Source organism: Aquarana catesbeiana, linkage group LG13 (assembly GCF_042186555.1).
Source record: "Aquarana catesbeiana isolate 2022-GZ linkage group LG13, ASM4218655v1, whole genome shotgun sequence".
NCBI classification, from domain to species: Eukaryota; Metazoa; Chordata; class Amphibia; order Anura; family Ranidae; genus Aquarana; species Aquarana catesbeiana.
Window position 1 is genome coordinate 124,519,007 of NC_133336.1, and position 27,400 is coordinate 124,546,406.

Here is a 27,400-nt window from a genome sequence, read left to right on the forward strand (position 1 = left end):
TTTGATCCATGTTAAAAAGTGGGGTCCAAAACCCCATTTTTGTAATGAATATTGCATATATTGCCAGGATACTGTGTCAAATGCCCTCTTAATATCGAGAGATAGAAAACATAAAGGGATTTTCCGTTTTTTAGCAATATGTGCCAATAACACTGCCCTGCGTATATTATCGCCTGCCTGTCTATTTGGCATGAAGCCTACTTGATCTCTATGTATTAATTTTCCTATAATGCTATTAAGGCGTTTTGCTATTATTTTTGTTAATAATTTAATATCGAGGTTTAACAGAGAGATAGGCCGATAATTCACACAGGAAGTATCATCAGAAAGGGGTTTTGGGATCATACAAACAATTGCCATTAGTGTTTCTTGCCGAAAAGAATGTCCATCTAGAAGTTTGTTAAACGTTTCAGTGAGAATGGGAGAGAGTATTTCTGAGAATGTTTTATAGTATAAAGCCGAGTAGCCGTCTGGGCCTGGTCTTTTGTTAAGTTTTAGGTCTTTTATGGCGTTAGCAACTTCATCTATAGTTATAGGCTCATCCAAACTGCTTTTTTGATTCTGAGATAACTCAGGTAAGGTTATTTTTGAGAAGAAGGATTCAGCCTCTGTAGGATTAAATTCATTGTTTGTCTTATATAAAGTTGCGAGATGTGAGTGAAATTTATGGACTATTTTAACTGGATTACAAGTGTAAACATTTTTTGATAATTTAAAACGTATTGGTTTGAAAGATTTGTTAGTTGAATTTAATGCCCGAGCCAAATATGTACCTGGTTTGTTTGTATTCATGTAGAAATTGTGTTTGGAGCGTTTGAGGGATTTATCAACTGACTCAGTGAGAAATAGATCGTATTCCAATCTAGATTTTTCCAGATGAGATTTTGTACTCTGAGATGGATTATCTTGAAATGATATGTAGGCTGCATTAAAATTGAGTTCTAGTTTTTTTGCTAGATTTTTGCGTTCCCGTTTAAATAGTGCCATTTGTCTTTGTATTGTACCACGCAAGACAGGCTTATGAGCTTCCCACAGTGTTATTGGGGAGATGTCTGTTGTATTATTAATTGATATGTATTCCTTTAAAGCTTGTTCAATGGCCATCTGATGTAGTGGGTGTTTGAGCATTATGTCCGGTAAGTACCACGTTGGGTCATGCGCTTTTGGTATGGCTGAGGCTATAGTAGTGTATACTGCATTATGGTCAGACCACGGAATCGGAATTATATCTGATGCAATAATTTCTGGTATCATTCCTATTGTTAGAAAAATATGATCTATTCTGGTGAAGGTTTGATGAGGGTGCGAGAAATAAGTGAATTTCTTTTTCATTGGGTTACTTTCTCTCCACGAATCTACCAGATTGTATTTGGAAAGAAGTTGAGAAAAAGGTAATCTAGAGGTTATTTTGGATGGTGTAAAAGGTGATTTATCTAGAAATGGGAGGAGGACCTGGTTCGAATCCCCACACATTATCACTGTTCCTATTTTGTGTGTATTAATCACTTGTAATATATGTGAGAGGAATGGTGTAGGTTGTTTGTTAGGAGCGTAGTAGGAAATCACCGTGATTGCTGTATCCATTATATAACCCATGAGTATCAGGTATCTACCTTCTGGGTCTTTAATTTCTGATGACAAGGTGAATGGTGTGGATCGGTGAAATGCAATTAGAGTTCCCCTTTGCTTGGTACAGGCAGAAGCCGTGTAAATTGGTTGATAAAAAGGAGAAATATATTTTGGAGTAGAATCTTTGGTGAAGTGTGTTTCTTGGAAGCATACTATGTGAGCCTTCTTGTTATGGAAAGTACGGAAGGCTTTGGTCCTTTTTTGAGGGACATTTATTCCCTGAACATTCAGGGAAAGTATATTCAGTGGTGCCATGGCAATAGATCAAATAGTTTTGACTTACTTTTTTTTATGCAGAGCTGACTGCGCAGATCAACCTGTGTGGACTGAAGAGATGAATAGATAGAAAAGAAACCAGTGAATTCTGGAGTAAAGAGTAAACAAAAAACATATGAGATTAGATGATACATTGTATAAATTATTTTTTGCAAGTAATCACAATTTACCCGTGAAAGAGAATAAATATCTCTCTCAGGGGAATAAGTGCCTTCGTCACACTCCCACATAATATGGTTGGGAGAATGAGGAGGGCTAATGGGGGTACACGGATCTTCCACTTACAGGAGAGAAGTGCTATGTCAAAAGACATCAAAATGATGTTTCATTAATTGGAGTGCAGAATATAGTTTTTGTTGAAATTATTTATTCCAGGGTGGTTGTATATGGTTAGTCTTGCCCTAGGCTAAATAATTCAGTTAGAAAGGTACTGTTAATAACTTTGGTATTGATGAAGATAGTTTGAATTATTTTGGGATTTTAACCCTTTTAGAGTAAACAATTACATATTTTATTCATATGTAACTGTTTAGATATGTTAACTCATAAAATTGAGGTTGTATTGCTTCAGATTAGAATAAACAAAAACATAATTCTAGGAACTAGTTAGGTAATAATATATTTGTTTTAAGAAAAGAAAGAAAAAGCTTCCATTACTTCTGGATTATTGAACATATTTGTCCTAAAAAGTAATAAATCTATAGTTATTACCTGATAATATATAACTGAACAAGAATTTCCTTATTTCACTTATATATTCTAAGGCTATATGAATCAGAAGTAATAAGAAATATAACTGGAATGTAACATGATCCCACACAGTGTGTGACTATCAGAATGCAGTTACATTCAGTTATAAATATAGGTTTTTTATAGAGAACCATCTCTTAGTATAATAAATGAAGAGATATCAGGAATTAGGATGTCAGCCCATTGAATCTTCTTGGTCCATGGATGATGTGGCATAATGGCCTCTTTTGTGAGAATGATGATTCCCATTTTGTTCTGATATTTTCTGGGTGCTGCCTGAAGGTGAAGATGATGCCATTCTTCTGCGTGTGGGAGTGTTGCTGCTTGTGGGTTCTGTCAGATTTAATTTTAAAAGGGTTTGTTGTAGTTCATCTGCTGATCTGCTTCTGTAAATTGTACCTTGGTAGTTAAATCTGACTGAAAAGGGGAAGCCCCATTGATACATAATGTTGTGGCGTTGCAGTTCCATTAGTTGGGGTTTCATGGATCATCTTTTAGTAATAGTAAGTTGGGATAGGTCAGCAAAAATTTGATAATTGTGTCCTTGAAAATTAAGTTCCTTTTTTTCTCTTGCAGCAATTAGTATTTGTTCTTTCGTTCTGTAATAATGAAATTTTGTGATTATATCACGTGGGGGTCCATCTTTCTTTTTGGCTGTGAGGGCTCTGTGTACTCTGTCCAGTTCTAAACGTTCAATAGGGATATCTGGCTTTAGTTCTTGTAATAGAGCAGTAATAGTAGATTGCAGGTCTGTCACAGTTTCAGGTATTCCCCTTATGCGCAAGTTTGAACGTCTGGCTCTATTTTCGTAATCTTCGAGCTTAGTTTGAAGTATTAAATTCTCTTTTTTTAATTGTTCCAATTCTGTTATATTTTCTTGGGTTGTAATTTCAATTTCATCCATTTTTATTTCTAGGGCTGCGGTGCGGTTTCCCAGCTCTCTTATTTCTTTGGTTAGGCTTTTTGTTATTTGGTCTGAGGTTTGTTTTAAAGCCTTATGAAGCATCTTTTCAAATTGTAATAATATTACTGGGGATGCTGAGGAGGCTTGTGGAGAAGTTTGTGAGAGGATTTGTTCTGTATCTGACTCAAATGGAGAGTCTTGCTGTGACATTTTCTGTCTGTGAGAGCGCCCTGATGCTGTATCTTGTGAGGTAACTGGAGCTGCTTCAGCTGCAGTGAGTGCCTGTGAGCTCTTTGTGAGGTGATTTTTATTTCTGCCACGGTTTCCTCCCAGTACCATATTTCCTGCCCAAACTTTCACAGTTTGTTCCCAGGGGCAAAAAGGTTCAAATGGATACCTTTTGAGCCTGCAGGCTCCGCTTTGTCCTTCTCTTCTCTCCTCAGCGGTGTGGAGCTCTAACAATGCATGTCTGCTCCGCTAGGCTCCGCCTCCTGCCCCCCTACTATAGTCTTTTTCAAGCAGTATTCTGTGGACCCCTAGGGTTCCTCCAGAGGTTACTTGGGCTTCCTTGAACAATAAACAACTTCTAACTCTCATATAAAGTGATATCAATGATCTTTCTTAGCTTTCTGTAGAGGGAGCAATTTTACATCCCGCTGACCACCAATGTAAGAGGAATTCTTCTCATGACCACTAACGCAAGGGTAATTCTCCTCACCGACCACCAATGTTAGGAGCATTCTTCCCACTGACAGTGACCACCAATGTAAGGGGCATTCTTCCCTCTGACCACCAAAGTAAGAGAAATTCTTCCCATTCACCACCAATTCAAAGAACAGTTTTCTCACAAATGTAAAGAGACATTCTTTCTACTTACCACCAATGTAGGAGGCATGCCTCTCACTGACCACCAATGTAAGGAGCATTCTCCCTACTGACCTCCAAAGTAAGAGGAATTCTTCCCATTCACCAACAATACAATGAACATTTTTCTCACAAATGTAAGGGACGTTCTTCCCATTGACCCCCAATGTAAAGAGCATTATTTCCACTGACCACCAGCGTATTGGATCCTCCACTAACCACCAATGTAAGGCTGCCATTTTCACCCCGGTCACTACAATTTTCACAGTCAGCTTTTCTTTTCTGACAACTTATATTTGTTCAATTTTATGATTATGACTGGAAAAAATTAAAGTATGGAGTCGCTGTGGATGTCAAATATGCTAAATAGGTCACAAGTCTTATTCTTTTATTTATTGTTATATCTGCAAAGCACTGTTCATGCCAAGGCTAGGTTCACATTACTGCGCAAAATCGTGTGTTTCCAACATTCAGGCAAACGCGCTGCTGCTCTTTAGCCGACACATGGGGGTGCCATTAATTCTTAATGGCATTCCCACGCATTGGCAAATGCAGCATGGCAGCACTATGCAGCTCGGTACACCGCAATTTAAAAAAGGGTTGGGGACTTCTCTCCCTGCACTTCTGTAAGCAGGGCAGCCCATTGAAATGACTGGGCTGCCCTACATGCAGAACGTGGCTGCAGCTATCTGAATACAGCCTAAAGTCCATGTACTGTAGACATAATAATTATTAGCAGCTGTTCCCTGAGACCTAAGGGTTATTTCAAGGATTCCACTGTGTTAAATGTTCGAGACAGGTGAAACTCCACTGTGTTTCAGAAAACTGGCCCCCCGATGTGTCCTGGCAAACCAACACTGCTGGGACTGATGATCCTTGTAGTCTCCCTCAATTCTCACTGTTCCCCCTCTCTATGTTAATTGCAATCAACCAATCATGTATCTACAGAAATTCTTTTTTTCTAATCTCCCAATACACAGGTTCAACTTACTTTCAGTGAACAGCCTCTATTCCTATAGTAAACCAACGTCATCTTGTCTGAGATCTATATATATACAGTAAAGATGGAAAGGAAGAAAAATAAAATTATATATATATATATATGTATATATATATATACACACACACACATTTTATGTATATGGGTTAGGTCTGACCAAGTGAAATATTGGGAGCTAAATATATATATATATATATATATATATATATATATATATATATATATAAAATGAAAATAACATACACAAGCTGCCTGCCCCTTCCTCTCCCGTTGTCTCGCACCATGTGATGTATAAAATATATACCAATACATCTGTGTATTATATATTCAACTGCTGACTTTATGTATCTGCCAGTGGTTACTATAGAAACAGCTTAGAAACTGTGTCAAGTGTATTTTTTTGTAATGTAATTATAGGCTTAAAAATCCAGATAGCGACTCTTTTTTGAATGTCATTAATCTGTACATTTAAATTCACAATTTAACTCTCTGTTGCTAATAATATTTTTAGTGTTCCATGTTCAGCATGTAGAATGGAGTGGGCAGGTACCTCTGTCTTCAGAAATTCATTTTTTATGACACCGCCTAAATATTACAAATAAGAACAATATTCTTGTGGTTAGTGTCAAATAAAAAAGAAAATGATCATTTTTATTTTTCTGTGATGTCTATGAAAAAGTCCACCATTTCAGTCACAAACACGCTACTGGGAACCGAACTATACCTCAGTATTCCAGGGGTCAGCACGGCTTAACCCATTCAGTGCCTGAGTGATAATGACTTACTCCAGACAATGGTTTTGCAGACCCCCCAAGGAAAGGGAGCGAGGGAGTTAAGTGGAGGCTGAACGTTTCTATTCCTGTCTGAGTTGTGAATTTGCAGGGTCTCATTCATGCCAATGACATCAGCTGCCTCCCCATGGCAACTAGAGGCAGTAGTAAAATTCCCAGGCAACCTTTTGAGTCAGACGATGCCAAAAAAGAGCAGGTTGGATAAGAGTCGTTAAAGAAAGCGGATTTTTTATTTGGCTAACGACGGCCAGGGACGCGCCTCTGGAGTGGATGGACAGATGCGTGGTCTGGTGTCCTTTAAGGAAAAGATTTGAGGCTGTGTCTGCTTTGTTCCCAGTAGAGGGAAGGTGGATTGACCTTCGCTGATTGCCTGGAGAGAAGTAACTCAGCAGGTGTTCTGGCTCAGGATGAGGAACCATATCTGGATTGCACTCCTGAGCTCTGCCTTCACATCACTTGTTTGTGGTGTAAGAATGGGGAGCCTGCAGCCTGTGTAGGGGTTCCAGCACCTCACTATTCATTGCAGTCTTCTGGGACACAGGTACAGTGCACTGGATGGATGGCCTTTTTTTTTCATTTCTAGAATGATTCAATGCAATAAAGATGATAACAGCATGCCAGACCTAAACACAATGTACAACAGTAATCTTTATTAGAGTAGTTTATGTATTCATTATATAAAAATAATTTTCCTTTCTTTATAGGGTGTGTAGTTATTAAATGATTTACATAATACTGACTTATTACATGTCATTGTCTACATGGTAAATGCTACTATATTTGTCAGTGCTACAGAAACTATGAAAAGTTATTATTTCATTCTAAAGTGTTCTGCTATGAATCACAAGGGTTATGAAAACTGGAGAGGTTACCCAGAGCAACCAATCACATGCTGTATTTTATTTGACATGGGGCATGTCGTGGGTTGCTCAGCTTTTGGTAGTGTTAAGTTTTTACAAAACCGTCTAGTTGTTGCAAGGCCCTCAAAAAAGTAATGGGCTATTGTCTCAGGTGATTGGTATCGGTAACAGGACGGAAGTAATATATATGTGTTGTAAAGAGCTGTGTGCTTGTGCCTTCTTTTTGTACTGATTAGATGGTAAAACTATTTTTATTTCTATTTTTTACTATTCCAAAGGCTTCTCACGGAGACCAACTTTCTTGTATGGATGTGTAGCACTGTCCCGTAGGTGTTGCAAGTGACAGGGTTCCCCACTGCTGCACAGCCAGGCACATAACATTTTCAGCTTACATCCAGAGTCAGTGAACGTTCCTTGAGCTTTGGTTTTATGTTTTATTAGGGGATAATAACTTTGATAGGTAGGGGAATTATGGAATGCCCACCTTAACAAAACCAGGGACAACTTCCTCCCTATTTACAGCTCCTCTTGTACAACTCCAGTTTCTTCTTCTGTCGTATCTAACAGTCTCTATTAGTTGAGCAACAGCCCATTACAGGCTAGGAGCTCTTAGTCCCCTTTAGAATGTAGCAAAACGTGGTATGAACGGCATCCTGGAGTACCTCCACTCCCCTGTAGACACTGGTCCCAGCTCTACCACTTGAAGGAAATGCTAGCCCACCTGGCTGCTCTTCCACCAGCCCACCTGGCTGCTTCTCTTCACCAGTCTACCCGACTGCCTCTCTGGAGATCTCTCAGGGCAAGGTAGGGAAGATTTGGGCACACCGCTATCTTTCAGGGGGACCTGATGCATGTGGCAGTCTTCCCTCTTGTGGGTCCCTGCACCATGCTGTAGTACTCGCACTGTCTTCCTTTCAACTGCTGTCTCTCAGGAAAGCCTCCTCCAACTTCTTCTGTGGTGGGATTCTTCCAGGCCAGCCACCTGAGCCCCGGCCTGAGGTAGAGCCTCTTCCTGGGACGGGTCCCTTGAGGGCCCCCAACAGTCTCCCTCAGCACTGTTTCTCTATCTTCCACCAAATTTCCCTTGCTGGTATCGCTCATCCATATTTAAGGGTTTGCTTAGTTCCTTGCCAAGCCCACTGCCCAGGGATTGGTCAAGCTTAAACATTTATGACAGCTCTCCTAGTCTCCACCCACTAATTTCTAGAAGTTTCCAGGGGGAGGTACCAGAGAGCTGCCTTTGTGTCACCCAGCCCTGAACTTTAGTAACCCTGACCCAATTACAGACTCTCAGGGTTTAAACATGAGTCTATATGAGAATATGCTTTTACCTACTCTGACGCTAGTAGCACACTAGAGGGTGCTACAGATGCATAGTAGTTGTCTTTATGGTATATTTGGTTGTACCATAAGGTTCTTGTTTACAGTCATTAGCCTCTTTATTAGCTATGACTGCTTGTTTAAGGCCCCTTTCACACTGGGGCGATGGGGGCGTCGGCAGTAAAACGGCGTTATTTTTAGCGCCGCTTTACCGTCGTTTTAGCGGCGGTATTCGGCCGCTAGCGGTGCGGTTTTAACCCTCGCTGGCGGCCGAAAAAGGGTTAAAACCGCTCGCATAGCGTCGCTACAGCGGCGGTATTGCCGCGGTATAGCCGCGCTGCCCCATTGATTTCAATGGGCAGGAGCGGTTTAGGAGCGGTGAATACACCGCTCCAAAGATGCTGTTTGCAGGAGTTTTTTTTCTCTCCTGCCAGCGCACCGCTTCAGTGTGAAAGCCCTCTGGCTTTCACACTGAAGAAACAGCAGCGGCAGTTTTAGGTCGGTTTGCAGGCGCTATTTTTAGCGCAATAACGCCTGCAAACCTAAAGGCTAACTTTTATTTTTTTCATTTTAAATAAGGGAGGGAGTATGACTCCTTTTAAAGCGGAGTTCCGTTAAAAAAAAAAAATTTAAAGTCAGCAGCTACATATACTGCAGCTGCTGACTTTTATTAATCTTAACTCTAAACTTACCTGTCCCAGGGTCCAGCGATGCGGGGGAAGGAAGCCGCGCTCATCTCCCCCCTCCTCTCTGCGGTGCTGGCATTGTCACTGTGGGCGCCCGGCTGTGGCTTCACAGCTGGGCACGCACTGCGCATGCGCAAGCCACGCGGCGCGCTGTGACTGGCTGGGCAGACATCTGGGACCTGTGACATGTCCCAGATGACTGCCGAGAGGGAGGGGGGAGAGATGATCTCCCTTCCGGTGCCGCGGTGCGCCGGGAGGAAGTGGGAGCTGGAACCCTCTAAAAAAGAGGGTTCCCCCCCCCCCAAAAAAAAAAATTACATGCCAAATGTGGCATGTGAGGGGGTCACCTTTCCTTAAAGTTCCATTTTTAAGTGGAACTCTGCTTTAAGGTTTATTTTTGCCACCTGTGCCCCAGTCGGGAGATTTCTCTCCACTGCCTGTCCCAGAGCAAAAACAAGAAATGAGAGAAAAGATGAGGGTATCCCTGGTTGTTACCAGAACTAGAGTCCCCATTGGAAGATATCCCCACTATTTCTGTTCTGGGGTCAACCCAAAATTTGGGGTTTTCTTTCTGTCACATTACAACCAAAATCGTAAATGTATTTTATTGGGATTTGTGTCACATAGTGTTTTTTATTTTTTTACCTTTACCTTAAAGTGTTTGTAAATGATCACCTTGTAAAACCACCCTTTCAGTTTAACTACTTGCCACCCACGCTATAGCCGAAAGACGGCTAAAGCGCGGGCCTTAATTGCCGGGAGGGAGTCCATGGATGTCCTCCAGAGAAAGCGTTGTCTGCCTGTCCCTGCGGGTCACGCTCTGTGATCACCGAGTCTATGAGACTCGGCTGATCACAGATCTGAGTAAGCTGTCGATCCCCGCCCCTTACCACGTAATCAGCTGTCAGCCAATGACAGCTGATCATGTGATGTAAACAGAAGCTCGGTAATCTGTATTTTTTTTTTCCTCACGCTATCAGCGTGAGGGGGGAAGAAAAAGCAGATCATTGGCTTTGGTCAGAGGGACATTGGTCCCTCACACAGAAAGCCACGGCTGCACTTTCTGTGCTCACCAGTGTCTGCTGCCAGTGCCCGCCAGTGCCACCTATCACTGCCCACAGTGCCACCTACCAGTGCTCACCAGTGCTGCCAATCAATGCCCATCAGTGTCTCATCAGTGTCGCCTATCAGTGCCACCCATCAGTGATCATCAGTGCCCATTAGTACCACCTTATCAGTGTAACCTATCAGTGGCCATCAGTGCAGCCTCATCAGCGCACATCAGCGAAGGAGAAAAATTACCTGTTTTCAAAATTTGAAAACTATGAAACAGTTTTTTTTTTTTTTCAAAATTTTCGGTAATTTTTTGTTTTATTTATCAAAAAATAAAAAACCCAGCAAAAATTAAATACCACCAAAAGAAAGCTTTATCTGTTTGAAAAAAAATGATAAAAATTTCATTTGGGTACACTGTAGCATGACCGCGCAATTGTCATTCAAAGAGTGACAGCGCTATAAGCTGAAAATTGGTCTGGGCAGGAAGGGGGTTTAAGTGCCCAGTAAGCAAGTAGTTAAAATTGAAATGAAAGGCAAAACATTTGTGTATAGATACAGTATAAAAAAATTATAAATACCCCCCCCCCTTTTTTTTTTTTTTTTTTTTATAAGTGATCGCATTCCCTCTGTTTTCAGCTGCATAAGAGCTGTGGGGGGAGGAGAAACAGTAGCACACTGATCTTCCCAGCCTTTGAGGGGGCGTGTCAGGACAATCATTGGAGGAGAGCAGGCAGTTTCCAGCATAGCTAGAGAACTGACCATGGTGTGTTCTCCTGTTTAGTGTACAAGAGAAAACCTAGTGCTCAAGGCACGGTATGACCCCTCTATCCCTCTGGATTTTAAAAGATGGACCAGGTATTGATATTAAAAAAAAAAATGAATTTATTTATTGAAATCGAACAATAAAATTGCATTAACAAAGAGGTATACTAATCAAGAATATATGTGCGTTAGGCAATGTTGGCAGCAAAGAAATTGTATAAAACCATTGGCATGAATCTCAGCTACCCTATGTGCGTTGATGGGCTAGCGAGAGTACGTGCTACAAAATGACACCTGACATGTTTCGGACTGTATAGTCCTTCCTCAGAGGCTTAATTTCATTTGGAGAATCGAAAAGTATTCTACAAGAAATATTGGTAGAGTTTAATACGTAGCATACTATACATTTAAAAATCTTTTCTCATAATTTTGCTCTTAGCAAGAGGCTGCATGCTTGTACATATATATATATATTGGTGTAATAGCATCGGCGATTGCACTTACACGGGAGAGCTGCTCGCTGATTAAAACCAGGGAAAGATGGATGTTGGCTGGGTACTCCCGGACCGGTGAGTACATTCAAGGGAGGGGTCTGAAGGTGTGCGGTCAGAGGTCGGACCACAAGTGACAACAACCGTGCAGGGGGGCAGGCATGTGTAAAATATGTCCTGTTTAGTGTGGTCAGTTTTAAATAGGGAAGCAGAGGGACTGACAGGAACACCAGGCATTTTAGGCAAAGTAAGCAATACAAAAAGAACGGTAAACTTTTTCGTACAAGAAAATTGTACAGCAGGCACATTTCAGGAATATGAAATGTTGGGGTAATAAACACTTTTAATTTGTTATCTGCATTAAGGCTGCATTAAAACACCCCACTACCTTTCTATGCCCCCCACCAATCACTTACCTGCGGTCCCTTGTCACTGACATTGGATCTGTGACGATCCGCATGGTTCCCTCAACATTTGGGCTAACCAGGTCCCTCCGAGGCATCAGTAGGTCTCTTTAGGGAAGCACTGTCCCCTCGGGTTGGCGCACATTCAGCATGTGAGCAGGTTAGGGTCAAAGTAGCATATGGTCAGGTTCCTGTGGAGGAGGGGCCAGAACAGTTACTGTCTCTGTGCACCATTAGTAGTCTTCCTGTGTTAGGCCCAGTTTTCGGTCTTTTAGCTGCCTCCCATGCCAGATGCTGTCAGGCGTCTCCAGTGTGTTACAAACTCTGTCTGGTTCCTTCTAAGTGTTCCAGTCTGGTGTGGCTAAAGCGTGCAGCCTTGAGCAAATTGTGGAATGGTTAGAGGGCCTGTTTTGGGAGAATGTAACCTTGCCCGAACTGAGACAAGGATTTTTCACCTGCAGGCAATAAGAGAGCGAAAGCCTCAGACACTTCGCTGTAGTCCTCCAAAAATTATGGAAACAGTTGGAGAAGAAGGACTTGCAGGGGTGTGCCATCACTGGCGCCCCAGGTAAGCTGCTATAGGACCAGTTTATTGGAGGGGTGCACGCCCCATACTATATAAGGCTGCTTGCACGTCAGCCCTGTGTAGTGTGTTGCTGGCGTTGACCGAGGGAGAGTGTCATTTCATTTAGATTGAGCAGGCAGGCGATTCAGTTAGCTTAGTTAGCTGCAATGTTATATATTCTCTATCCGCTGTATCCAGTTTAGCTAGATCGGACTGCAGTCCGGTTCCTGGTGTACTGTTTCTAATATACTGTCAGGCAGGTGATTCAGTGAGCTGCAGTGCATAAAATATATATGCAGTCTCCTACATATAGATCCACTGCATTCTAGTCTAGCCAAGTCTATATCTGACTGCTGGCCATTCCTGGTGTACGTCTTTAAATATACTTTCAGGCAGGTGATTCAGTGATCTGCAGTGCATTAAATGTATATACAGTCTCCTACATATATCCACTGCATTCCAGTCTAACCAAGCCTATATCTGACTGCAGGCTATTCCTGGTGTACGTTTTCAAATATACTGGCAGGCAGGCAGGTGATTCAGTGATCTGCAATGCATAAAATATATATACAGTCTCCTAAATATATATCCACTGCATTCTAGTCTAGCCAAGCCTATATCTGACTGCAGGCCATTCCTGATGTACGTTTTGAAATACACAGGCAGGCAGGTGATTCAGTGATCTGCAATGCATAAAATATATATACAGTCTCCTAAATATATATCCACTGCATTCTTGTCTAGCCAAGCCTATATCTGACTGCAGGCCATTCCAGGTGTACTTTTTCTAGTAAACTTCAGGCGGTGTTTTGCTAATAAAATTTTACAGCATGTCTGGAAGGCCACAAAGGAGAGGCAGACGCTCACAGGCCACTAAAAGGGGTCAAGCAGGCTCTGTGTCTACAGCCAACAGTGCTGGTCGTGGACACTGTGCTTCCTCAGCACGTGGCCGTGGGGCATGCTTGTCCTTTTTTTCGGTAGCTGGCCGTGTTGATCCACAACATGCAGAAGAGTTGGTAGAGTGGATAACTAAGTCGTCCTTATCCTCCTCATCCTCTGTCACCCAGGCTCAGAGTAGTTTGCCTGCCAATGCACCTACTGACTCTACGTGGGTGCCTGATAGAAGAGAGGAGGAGGAGGAGGCACATCTCCAACGGGGCAGGATGCAATCCATTGGCCAGCTTAAGGGCAGCCACCCGACTGCATCACACCGCAGAGCTCTGCATGTGCAGGGCGCTGCTGACTCCCCGCGCATTTTGAAAAGTTCTTTGGTGTGGGCCTTTTTTGATACGTGTGCAGCAGATTGCAGCTATGCTGTTTGCAACATATGTCTGAAACGTCTCAAGCGTGGCCAAAACAGCAGCCACTTGGGCACCACATGCTTGACCAGACATATGTCGACCTCCCATGCAGTCCTTTGGCAACAGTACTTAAAAGACCCACACCAAAGAACAAGGCAGACCTCTCCTTGCTCCTCATCAGCTGGGATCTCCAACCCCACTATACCTTCAGTCCTCTCAGAAACCTGCACTGAGAGGAATGAAGGTGTAGAATTGGGTGTGCCAAGTACTTGCGGGCAATCTGCTATCGCTACACCAACATCCGATTGTAGCAGGCAAATTTCCCTACCCCAGTTGCTAAACCGTCAAAAGAAATTTGGTCCCAGCCATCCACATGCTCAGTGGCGGAATGCTAGCTTGGCTAAATTGCTAGCACTCCAACTGCTGCCTTTTCAGCTGGTAGACTCTGCCCCCTTTCGTGAATTTGTGGAATGTGCGGTACCTCAGTGGCAGGTTCCCAAGCGCCATTTCTTTTCACGGAAGGCCATTCCGGCTCTCTACCGGCATGTGGAAGGCAATGTCTTGGCCTCGTTGGACAGGGCGGTCAGTGGTAAGGTGCATATTACCGCTGACTCATGGTCCAGCAGGCATGGACAGGGACGTCCATGGGACGCAGTATTGTTGGAGCTTGTTCCGCCACCACGCTTCCAAAATGCTAGTAGTGGTGATTCTGCCACACCTTTCTCCTCCACCCCCTCCTCTTTCTCTATGGCCTCTTCCTCTGCAGATTTGTCCTTGGAACCAGCGGTGCTCCGTAGGCGTTCAAGGAACTACGCAAGCACTCAGGCAAAAAGATGCCATGCGGTGCCTGAGTTGGTCTGCTTAGGGGACAGTAGCCACACTGGGGCAGAGATTCTGTCAGCTCTGCAGGGCAGACACAGAGGTGGTTGATGCCACACCAGCTTCAGCCAGGAATGGTGGTTTGCAACAATGGGATCTACCTCCACTCCGCCCTGTAACAGGGACACTTGACCCATGTTCCCTGTTTGGGTCACGTCCTTAATTTGGTGGTGCAGCGGTTCTTGTGCAGGTACCCGGGCTTACAGGATCTCCTGAGGCAGGCCAGGAAAGTCTGTGGGCATTTCCGCCGGTCATATAATGCCAGTGCTCAGCTGGCTGACCTTCAAAAGGAATGCAACCTGCCCAAGAACCGCCTCATTGGTGACATGCCCACCAGGTGGAACTCAACGTTGGCAATGCTGCAGTGGCTGCACAGGGCCATCAATGAGTACCTGTGTTAGTACCCAGGCACCAGGACAGGATCAGGGCAGCTTGGCTTTTTTTCACCACCCAAGTGGCTACTGATCATGGATGCATGCACTGTCCTGTCACCATTTGAGAAGGCCACGAGGATGGTGAGCAGTGACAGTGCATGCATCAGTGATACTGTCCCTCTTGTCTTCCTGTTGGAGCACATGCTTCGTGGAATAATGGACAGGGCACTTGAGGCAGAACAGAGGGAGGAAGAGGAGGACTTCCTTACCTTTCAAGGCCCCCTTTATCCAGACAGCATTCCTGCGGGCCCGCCGATCACACAGGAAGAGGAGGACGAGGATGAGGATTGTGTCAGCTTGGAGGTGGAGCCTAGCACTCAGCATCAGCAGCAGTCTTCAAGGGATCGTTTTCAGTCCCCAGAAACCCATGGACTTGTAAGTGGATGGGAAACATGTAATCCTTAGTGACCCAGAGGACTCCGGATCGAATGCCTCAGCAAACCTTCACTGCATGGCCTCCCTGATCCTGCAAAGCCTGCGAAAGGACCCTCGGATTCATGGTATCAAGGAGAGGGATCATTACTGGCTGGCAACCCTTCTTGATCCAAGTTACAAGGGTAAGGTTGCAATACTATTCCAGCCTTCGCAGAGGGAGCAGAGGATGAAACATCTTAGGGAGGCCTTGCAGAAAGGTTTGCAATGCGTTTCCAGAGTCTGGGAGGTTACAATTTCCTGGTCCTCCTGGACAACATGTTGCTGAGGCTTCAGTCAGTCACAGAAGGAGCGGTGAAGAAGGTGGCCGTCTGACCGATGCGTTCAGACAATTCTTTAGTTTGCAGCCCCAAGGTCTAAACAGTTCCAGCAACCATCGCCAGCATCTGATTTACATGGTACAGGAATACCTAGGGGCAAGATCAGGCTTGGAGACCTTTCCAACCGAAAATCCACTAGGTTACTGGGTCTTGAAGATAGATCACTGGCCAGAGCTTGCACAAAATGCATTTGAGCTACTGGCCTGTCCTGCATCCAGCGTTCTTTCTGGACGTACATTCAGTGCTGCTGGAGGCTTTGTAACCGATCAGAGTGCGCCTGTCCACAGACTCAGTTGATCGGCTCACCTTCATAAAAATGAATCGGTCTTGGATTACCAGCTACCAAGCACCTGATACTGATGTAACCGATTAATCTTTCTATGAATGTGAGATCTCTTGAAGACCGCCTATGTTGAGTGACTATCCTGTTATGCTGAGTGACTATCCTATTCCTCCTTGTGACAGACCTAGCCGCAAAAGAGGCTTTTGGAGGGGACTGAATGCCAGCCTCCTGCAAACCAATGTTCTATTATGTTTGTCTGCCTTGGATCACAGGATGTGTATTGCATTGAAGGGTTTGTATTTGTCTGTCTTTGATCACAGGATGTGTATTGCATTGGAGGGTTTGTGTTTGTCTGCCTTGGATCACAGGATGTGTATTGCATTGGAGGGTTTGTGTTTGTCTGTCTTTTGATCACAGGATGTGTATTGCATTGGAGGGAGGGGGGATTCTTCCAACAGCTCTCCCTGCTAACACTGTGTACTGATGAGACGTTAAACACACCTGACCTGTGTGTCCATTGTCATTGGACAGTTTAACCCGCCCTCTTTTCCAAGGGTGGGGAGAACGAGTCTCTGAGTTATTTTATCTGTTGTGACCATGTGTTATAATAAATGAGTTGATTCCTGCTTGACCCTGAAGACAGAGCCGTGTCTCGTTTTTGGGGTGGATTATTTGTATGGGTTCCTTGTTCGGCTGATTGGAGTGTTCGGTAGCTGCCTTTGTGTTTGGGTATGGAATGTCCTAAACGACTTTAACCCCTTTCATACTCGGGGTGTCGTTACACTCCTCAATGTTCATTTTTCTGCCCCTGTTTAACAGGGGCGTATAATTATAATTTTTGCTGTAATATTTTGCAGCAGGGCTCGTTCCTGTGCTCAACAACAGAATCAGTGACATGTTTAACAGTGGCATGTAATTACAATTTTTGATATAATATTTCACAGCAGGGCCCCTTCTTGCACCCACCAAGAGTAACTGTGAGGGCTTACAGTCTTCTGGTACCACCAACACCTAAGGCCCAACTTCCCAAAGAGTATATAGGGCAGGCCATATAGTATATACAGGCGGTCCCCCACTTTCAAACATCTGACTTACAAATGACTCCTACTTACAAACGGAGGGAGACAACAGGAAGTGAGAGGAAATCTACCCCTAGGAAGGGAAATTCTCTCCTGGAAGAATTAATATGGGAAAAAGGTGTCTCCACTGATGCTTTATCACCAATTAATAACCCCAAGTTTTCAAAATCCAATTGTCATTGAGACAGAAAGTGAGGTGAAATCTTCTGAACAGGGGCATAGACAGCAAAACAAATGTTACAGGGGAGATAACCCTTCCCTATGTTATCCAAAAAGCTTAAAAATTGATTTTTTGGCTGGAGCTACACTTACAAAATGTACCTGTTCAAAACTACAAACAGATTCAACTTAAGAACAAACCTACAGTCCCTGTCTTGTTTGTACCGCCTGTAAACTGTTCAGAGTATATAGGGCCTGTGCGCCCCACGCTTTTTCTTTTTTTATTTTGGGTGTGGGGTTCCCCTTAATATCCATACAAGACCCAAAGGGCCTGGTAATGGGCTGGGGGGAGGGTACCCATGCCATTTTTCTCAATAATTTTCATTCATATTGCCGGGACCCGACATTACATTACAGCCGCAAGCAGTTTTAGATGACTTGTATTCCTTTAGAAATGTCATTTTGTGCAGGGTCTGTTCTAAACACAGGAAACACGCGCCACTTTACAGGCATACTATAGTCACCCCCAGGTACGATATTTAAAGGAATATTTCACTTTTATTTTTTTACTTTAAGCATTATTAAAATCACTGCTCCTGAAAAAACGTCTGTTTTTAAAACTTTTTTTTTTGCATTAATACATGTCCCCTGGGGCAGGACCCGGGTCCCCAAACACTTTTTAGGACAATAACTTGCATATTAGCCTTTAAAATTTGCACTTTTGATTTTTCATGTTCGGGTCCCATAGGCTTTAACGGTGTTCGAATGTTCATGCAAACTTTCGGTTCGCCTGTTCTGCCGCGAACCGAACTGGGGGGGTGTTTGGCTCATCCCTAATGGTCACCCATAGCCTGGTAGCTCCCTCAACACCTATTGTTCTTGCCATTAACGTTTTGAAAAACTTGTTCTGTCTGAGGTCAAGTAGATGGATCAGTACAAATGGAGTTGTGGTCTGCAGGCAGCCTGGCTTAATGTGATTCAGGCCTTCGAGACTGAATGGGTAGGCGTGGCCTGTACCCCTCTAAAGCAGAAACTGTTGCTAGCCCATCTCCAGTAAGTTGTCTGGTTGCTGCCTGTGGAGTCTCACAAGAAATTACAGGGGGCCACGGTCATGGTGGAGCCCCACAGGGACGTTGAAGTTCCAGGAAAGTGGTTGGCGTTCCGTACCTTATCCTGGTCCATAAAGGTAGGATGCTAGTGCAGCTGATCAACATGGGGACCACCCCTGTACAACTTCCTAACCACATGATCCTCACAGACCTCTACATGGTACCAAAGCCATCTGTGCCCCACTGCAGGCCACCATGGCTTCCCTAAATGTTTAGCAGTACCAATAGCTGCTGGACCAGTTGGCCATCCCCTTCCAGGAGTATTTGCTTTCCCAACAGCATCTCTTTCATCAGCTGTTGGAGAAACATCTGTTAGTCTGTGCAGCTATCCCTGAAGATTATGGCTGTACCAAGGGCATAGACCAGCCTTTTTTCAACCAGGGTGAGGTGCCTTCAGGGGAGCCTTTGCAAAATGCTTAAAAATTTCCCAAAGTATGTATATATGGGATATGCCTTCTAATAGGTAGAGGTATCGGCACATCCCACCTGCCCACTGCCAGGTGGTTAAGGACTTAATCTGCAGCATGCTACAGAGTGGAGTGATCAAGGATAGTCTGTGGGCCGTATCAGTTGTCCTGGTGTGTAAAAAGGATGGCAGGCTGCGCTTCTGTGTTGACTACCACAAGCTCAACGCCTGTACCCACCAAAGCGCCTACCTGCTGCCCAGGGTAGAGGAGTCGCTCATGGTGATAGGCCAGGCCCATTACTTTATCACCTTGGACTTAGCTAGTGGGCACTGGCAGGTCCCAGCGAGGGAACAGGATCGGGGGCAGACAGCTTTCATTACCCTGCTGGAAATATACGAGTTGAGCCATATGCCTTTTGGACTGAGTAACTCACTCAGCACCTTTCAGAGACTCGTGGAATGTTGCATAGGAGACTACACCATTGAAACTGTGCCAGCCTACCTAGACTACTGTATATCATTGTTTAAAAAAAAGTTTTGGCTTCAGATACCTTTTTAACCTATCATATGAACAGTCAACTTCAGGAAAACTACTGTATAGTTATCAGGGCTGGGCTCAGCCCTTCCTTCTCTGAGCTGACCGCTCAGCTGTCGGCTAATTGCCTGCTCCTTTCTCTCCACAGTGACTCAGCTGTTGATGATCTGCTCGTCAGTCCTGCCTACTTAAACCTGTCCAGCTCACTTCATCTCTGCACTCGCCTTTGGTCACATCTCTGAGACTTTCTCCTGCATTCCTGTTGAAGACTTACCCGGCTGACGTCCCTTCTGGCTCCTGATCCTGCTTGCTGTACTACTACGTTGATCTCTGGCTCTCTGACATTGGCATTGGCTGACTACCTGATCTGGTTACTGAACTCTGGCTATGTATTGACTATGCTTACTCTGTTTACCTTTTTATTATTATTAAACTAGTGTGATTAACTGTACTTCTGTCTCGATCTGATTCATGGTTTCTGATAGTAGGCAAAGGCCATGAATTCAGAAGATGCAGTCAGTCCACTTGTTGGTAATATTTTTTCCAGATTGGATGACCAGGATCACTACATGGATCAGTTTCCCTTGGCGTTACAAACGCTCCTGAATTGCACAGCTCACCTGGAATCTTCCACTATGGCTGCTCCGGTTCAACCTGTGTTGCAGGCCGTCCCTGCTGCTGCTCCAGTCTCTGTGCAGGCACCCGCCTTGAGTATTACCTTTATAAGAGGCATGTCTGGTTCCGCTCCGTTTACCCAGCAATTTGGGGGCAACCCAGTTCATTGCAGAGGGTTTCTCAACCAGGTTGAGATATACTTTGAGATGCTGCCCCAGGCGTTTCCCACGGACAGAAGCAAAGTAGGTTTCGTGATATCTTTGCTTTCTGAGAGAGCTTTGGCAAACCCTCTATGGGAGACGCCTAAACCCGTGGTCCTGAGTTACCCTGACTTTGTGGCTTCCTTCAAAAGGGTATTTGACATTCCCGCATGCTCCGCTTATGCTGCCAAGAGCCTCATGTCTATCAAACAGAGTAAGAGAACTGTTGCCGATTACGCCATTGAATTCCATACTCTGGCAGCAGAGGTTGCTTGGAACAATGAGGCCCTCGTGGCTGCCTTCTCTCATGGTCTCTCGGATAATATCAAGGATGCAATAGCAGCCCGAGATATACCCACTGAGCTGGAGAGGTTGATCACATTTGCCATCCTCTTTGACTCCAGACTAAGAAAAAGACTCTCTTTTAGCCTGGGTTCACACATGTGCGGTGTGAATTGAAGCTCAGGTTTCACTGGGAAGATACAAATCTGCTGTTCAAAGGTTTCACTGCGTTGTAGCTGCGGATCAGTGAGCAGGGAGGGGCGGGGGGGTGTAGTGAGGAGAAGGAGAAAATCCTTGTTCAGAACGCAATGCATCTGCGAATCAGATGCGTTCCCATAGGAGATAATAGGCTTGTAGTTCACACCGCAATACCCAAAAAACGCACACGTTTTTTGTGCAATGCGCAGTGCGAATGCAACGCACATATGTGAACCAGATACATTCAAATGAATGTATTTTAAAATGTCCTGCGAATTGGATGCAGTGTAAGCCGCATCTAATTCACATAGGTGTGAACGGGGGCTTAAGGAGCGCTGTTCCGTTGTCCATGGCCGTAGGGGCCCTTCACCATGAGATAATCCAATTTCAAGTTATTACCTCACCTAAGTTTCCGCTGGTTATTGGTTATCCTTGGTTACAGAGGCACAACCCTTCTTTTGATTGGCTCCGTGCTGAGGTTCTGTCCTGGTCGCCACAGTGCAGTGAGAGATGCTTCCAGAAGGTAGCCAAGGTTCCTGTGCACCTCTTCACTCTCCTCCCTGCCGGAGGAGTACCGCGATTTTTGCGATGTCTTTGACAAAGGTCAAGCCGGTACTTTGCCTCCACACCGCTCGTATGATTGCGCAATTGACCTTCAACCTGGTGCCATACCCCCTCGTGGCCGGATTTACCCTTTGTCGATCTTGGAGGATAAGGCCATGGAGGAGTATGTTGCAGACACACTTTGTCGTGGTTTCATCCACAAATCTTCGTCTCCTGCTGGTGCTGGTTTCTTTTTTTGTGAAGAAGAGTGGTGAACTGAGACCTTGTATTGATTATAGGGGTCTCAATCGTTTCACGATTAAGAATGCCTATCCCATTCCGTTGATTACGGAGTTATTTGACTGCCTCAAGGGAGCAACGGTTTTCACGAAGCTTGATTTGAGAGGGGCATACAATCTCGTCAGGATTAAGGAGGGCAACGAGTGGAAAACTGCGTTTAATACCAGATCAGGTCATTATGAGTATCTCGTAATGCCTTTTGGCCTTTGTAACAATCCGGCAGTTTTCCAGGAGTTCATTAACGATGTCCTCCGAGATTTGTTGCAGTTGTGTGGTGGTTTATCTCGACCATATCCTCATATTTTCATAAGTCCCTGGAGAGCCACCACACAGATGTCTGTCGTGCTTCAGAGACTACCAGAGAACAATCTCTATTGTAAATTGGAAAAGTGCAAATTCCATTGTGAACAGGTGAAATTCCTGGGTCATTTCCACTGCTGGTTTTTCGATGGACCCAGACAGACTTTCAGCGGTTCTACAGTGGCCTCGACCCATGGGTTTACGTCCTCTGCAGCGTTTTCTTGGCTTTGACAACTATTATCGGAAGTTTATTCGTAACTTCTCGTCTCTGGTCAAGCCCCTGACTGATATGACCAGGAAAGATGGCAACCCACAGAGTTGGTCTCCGGAGTCCATTAAGGCCTTTGAGAGTCTCAAGATTGCCTTTTGTTTCTGCTCCTGTGTTGGCACACCCTGATCCTACGTTGCCTTTTATCCTAGAAATTGATGCTTCTGGGACTGGAGTTGGCACCCTTCTGTCTCAACGTCCTAACTCTGAGTGCACTATGAATCCGTGTGGTTACTTTTCCAAGAAATTGTCACCGGCAGAGTGCAATTACGAGATTGGTGACAGAGAGCTGTTGGCGATCATTTTAGCCCTGAAAGAAGGGAGACATCTCCTTGAAGGTACCACTGTGCCGGTTCTCATTCCTACGGACCATAAGAATCTCACATTCTTGTCTGAGGCTAAGCCCTTCTCTCCCAGAAGGGCGCAATGGGCTCTTTTCTTGTCGAGTTTTAATTACATTGTCTCATTCTTACCCGGAACTAAGAATGTAAAGGCTGATGTCTTGTCACAACAATTTTCCTCCACTTCCAAGATGAAGTCGGTTTCGGTTCCTGTGATTCCTCCTGATTTGTATTCTGGCTACGGTTCGCACCAGTCTTACTTCTCCTTTTGGGTGACAAAATTCTTGCTGCTCAGGTCGATGCTCCTCCTGAGAAACCTTGTGACAGCTGCTTTGTTCCTGAGAGTCTCCGTACTGCCGTGCTGCAGACTTGCCATTCTCCCAAGGCTGCTGGCCACCCTGGGGAAGAATCAACTCTTTTTTTAGGCCATTTCCCAACAATTCTGGTGGCCTAGTCTACATGCTGTTGTAACAGCCTTCGTAGCTGCCTGTTCGTGTGTGCTCAGAGTAAGACTCCACAACACCTTCCAGTGGGCCTCCTATAACCCATACCCAATGGAGAGAGACCCTGGACCCACCTGTCTATGGATTTCATTGTGGAGTTACCCAACTCCCAGGACAACACCGTTATCCTTATGGTGGTTGACCGGTTCTCGAAAATGTTGCATTGTATTCCACTCAAGAAGTTGCCTACTTCTAAGTAACTGGCTTCTATTTTTGCTCGGGAGATCTTCCGCTTACATGGGCTACCCAAGGTGATTGTCTCAGACAGGGGTAGTCAGTTTGTGTCCCGGTTCTGGAGAGCCTTTTGTGCACAGTTGGGTATTCAGCTTGCTTTCTCCTCTGTGTATCACCCGCAGTCTAATAGGACCGCAGAACAAGCCAATCAGTCCTTGGAGCAATTCTTACGTTGCTATATTTCTGACCATCATAACAACTGGTCAGACCTCTTACTGTGGGCGGAGTTTGCTCACAGTAGTGCCTTGAAGTCAGCTTCCCATTTGTCCCCGTTTATGGTGAATTATGGTTTCCAACCTTCTGTGTTGCCTGCCTCGTTTGTTCCGCAGAGTATTCCTGCGTTAGAGGAGCATCTCCGTGGTCTTTGTTCCACTTGGGCACAAGTTCAGGAGGCTTTGCGACATGCTAACGACAGGTACAGACTCCATGCTGACCGCAGACGTCTGCCTGCGCCTTCCTACCAGGTTGTGGACAGAGTCTGGCTGTCGTCTCGCAACCTCCGTGTTCCTTCTTTAAAGTTTGCACCTTGGTTTATTGGGCATTTCCATATCCTTTGCAGGATTAACCTAGTGGCTTACGCGTTGGACCTTCCTCCTAGTACGCGCATCTCTATCATGTTTCATGTCTCCTTATTGAAACCTTTTGGTATGCAACCGCTTTACCACCTTGGTGCCACGTCCTTACCCTATACAGGTTGAGAACCATGAGGAGTATGAAGTACAATCCATTGTGGACTCCCGTAGGTTCCGTGGGCGCAAACAGTACCTGGTGCTTTGGAAGGGGTACGGTCCGGAGGAACGCTCTTGGGTCTCATCCTTGGATGTACATGCCCCGTCCTCCTCTGTGATTTCCATAGATGTTTCCCCTCAAGCCCAGTGGTCCTCCAAGAGGGAGGGGTCGTTGTTGAGGAGGGGGTACTGTCAGGGCTGGGCTCAGCCGTTCCTTCTCTGAGCTGGCCGCTCAGCTGTCAGCTAATTGCCAGCTCCTTTCTCTCTACAGTGACTCAGCTGTTGATGATCTGCTCGTCAGTCCTGCCTACTTAAAGCCGTCCAGTTCACTTCATTTCTGCCTTCGCCTTTGGTCACATCTCTGAGACTTTCTCCTGCGTTCCTGTTGAAGACTTGCTCGGCTGACGTCCCTTCTGGCTCCTGATCCTGCTTGCTGAGATCTCTGGCTCTCTGACATTGGCATTGGCTGACTACCCAATCTGGTTACTGAACTCTGGCTATGTATTGACTATGCTTACTCTGTTTACCTTTTTTATTATTATTAAACTAGTGTGATTAACTGTACTTCTTCTGTCTCGGTCTGATTTCATGGTTTCTGACAATAGTTCAAGGATTTTTGAAGGGGGTGTCTCCTTTTTTTTTTTTTTTTTTTTAAACCCAGCAGTGTAAAGATCTGAATTTGACCTGATATCATCCTCTTGCAATCTCTGTACAGCAGAGCTGGAGTGTGAGCGGAAGAAACAGCACACAAATCATGTGCTGAAAATAGGTATGCTTATAGGAAAAGAGCATGACAGAGAGATAAGCTCATCGCTGTTCTACTTTACCTTTCACTGTCCATTCATGTTGGCCGTCAGACTGAAGACATCTAGTAGCAAAAGCAGTACTGAGGGAAAAAAATCTCTGGAATAAAGCTGAATGTTGCAGCAAAGGCTGGCTTTATTATGGTATCTTTTAATCATACGCACAGGATGTGCCAGATGTGCCTGGGCACACTCTAATCCCTATGTGCCACACAGATTCTCCTTGCTGCCTGGCCACCCCCCCATGTGCCCCGTCCCCATTTCAGGATGAGGAGTGGGGAAAGGGCCAGTAAATACATCATTTACTGGCCCTTCCTTTTCTGAATGAACACAATGAGTGATCAGTACCGATCACTCATTGCTTTCATACATAACTGAAGCATAGTGAACTTTGTTTACTATACTTCAGTTTGTTAATCAACAAGAAGCTGCTCAGCACAGAGCACTTCCCATTCATTCACTGTCTAGTGCAGCTGAGGCTACAGAGAAAGAGGCTGGGGAATCTCTGTCCTCAGTCCCTTTCTCTGTCTCAAAACTGAAAGCGATTGAGCTTTTGGGGTGCACACCCTAATGCAGTAGGCTGCGCACACCTATGCATTTAGTGGAAATCAAGACATTATCTGCTGCCTCTCTACCTCAGCCAATTGAAGGAAGCCTTGTTTTATTGCTAAAAAAAAAAATACAAGGCTTCCCCTGAATGGTGGAGAAGCGCTCGATCTGACTCTTATTAATTTCTAGCAGCAGATGCAAAGTAGTACTGCTGCCATGTAAACGACCTGGATTCATTGCCACTTCCTGCCAAGCTGGCCAGTGGCTCCACCCCACATCTTCATGAGAGTATGCATATACCTGACTTTGACTGTCATATTGTGTCACGCAATCACATACTTCAGGCCCAAGGCCCACTCTTCGCACAGTACTTACATTTTCCTGGCCTGAGGCCCCCCTTTTTTTAATTTTTTTTTTTTTTTTTTTTTTTACACAGGATGCTTTTTCAACATTTTATTGTATAATGACCTGGTCACTTCTCAACCTCCCCTTTTCTATCTGTTGCAGTGCAGAACAAATTTGTACCACCAACTCTCAGTCATGTCATCTTCCCATATGTTTTTTTCATGAGTCCCCCAACATGGAGTCTCTCTTTTTTGGGCCGAAAGTCCTGCTACTGTCCAGGCTATAAACCTACATGCTATAAGTCAAGGATAGCCAGTTCCTATTCACCTTTTTAATGAAGTCTCCTCCTACACCAGATTTATAAATGGCACAGTACTACACCTACTAGCATCACCCAGAAGTGGGGCTTTAGTAAAAGGTGTACTAACCCTTGCCACAGCGCTGCTTACTGTAAGTAGTTAATGCTACTACAGAGCATTATAGCACACACAGCAACTACATTGTTTAGTAATGCAAATCCTTTTTTTTTTTTTTTTTTTTTTTTTTTTGAGCCAGCTTGGCCCAAACTATTTAAAGTGCATTGAACCATGGCATTCTACTTTAACCCTTAAGCATCCCATAGATGATTAGTTTATGTTCAAACAGCAGGTTGAATGAAGAAAGAAATGACTCGATTTCCCCATCCACACATTCAAGGTGGATGGGGAATCCTCCCCCTGTGCCTTTTGTATTCTGACAGTGGGATAACTTCTATCATTTATTCACAATAATTTCATTTCTGCACAAAGTGGCTCTTGGAGCACAGCACTTTTACATACTGCACTTTATGCATTTTAAGACTTATGTGCACTATTTGACTCTATTTTATATTACATAGTTGCATAGTAGGTGAGGTTGAAAAAAGACACAAGTCCATCAAGTCCAACCTATGTGTGTGATTATATGTCAGTATTACCTTGTATATCCCTATATGTTGTGGTTGTTCGGGTGCTTATCTAATAGTTTCTTGAAACTATCGATGCCCCCCGCTGAGACCACCGCCTGTGGAAGGGAATTCCACATCCTTGCCACTCTTACAGTAAAGAACCCTCTACGTAGTTTAAGGTTAAACCCCTTTTCTTCTCATTTTAATGAGTGACCACAAGTCTTGTTAAACTCCCTTCCGCAAAAAAGTTTTATCCCTATTGTGGGGTCACCAGTACGGTATTTGTAAATTGAAATCGTATCCCCTCTCAAGTGTCTCTTCTCCAGAGAGAATAAGTTCAGTGCTCGCAACTTTTCTTCATAACTAATATCCTCCAGACCCTTTATTAGCTTTGTTGCCCTTCTTTGTAATTGCTCCATTTCTAGTACATCCTTCCTGAGGACTGGTGCCCAGAACTGGACAGCATACTCTAGGTGCGGCCGGACCAGAGTCTTGTAGAGCGGGAGAATTATCGTTTTATCTCTGGAATTAATGCATGCCAATGTTGTTTGCTTTGTTAGCAGCAGCTTGGCATTGCATACCATTGCTGAGCCTATCATCTACTAGGACCCCCAGGTCCTTTTCCATCCTAGATTCCCCCAGAGCCCCCCCCCCCCATGTATAGATTGCATTCATATTTTTGCCATCCAAATACATTATTTTACATTTTCTACATTGAACCTCATTTGCCATGTAGTTGCCCACCCCATCAATTAGTTCAAATCTTTTTGCAAGGTTTCCACATCCTGCAGAGAAGTTATTGCCCTGCTTAGCTTAGTATCATCCGCAAATACAGAGATTGAACTGTTTACGCCATTCTCCAGGTCGTTTATGAACAAATTAAACAGCATTGGTCCCAGCACAGAACCCTGGGGGACCCCACTACCCATCCCTGACCATTCCGAGTACTCCCCATTTATCACCACCCTCTA

General features: G+C 44.5%; 1 protein-coding gene across 1 annotated transcript in view; it reads left to right on the forward strand.

Moving 5' to 3' along the window:
• The first annotated feature begins 6,228 nt into the window (after nt 1–6,228).
• The window catches only part of PAK6 (p21 (RAC1) activated kinase 6), a 290,545-nt gene continuing 269,373 nt past the window's right edge, over nt 6,229–27,400 (forward strand). The window contains exon 1 of the mRNA XM_073609984.1: nt 6,229–6,755. The gene's annotated coding sequence lies outside the window, so the exon portion shown is untranslated. The remainder of the gene's footprint in view (nt 6,756–27,400) is intronic.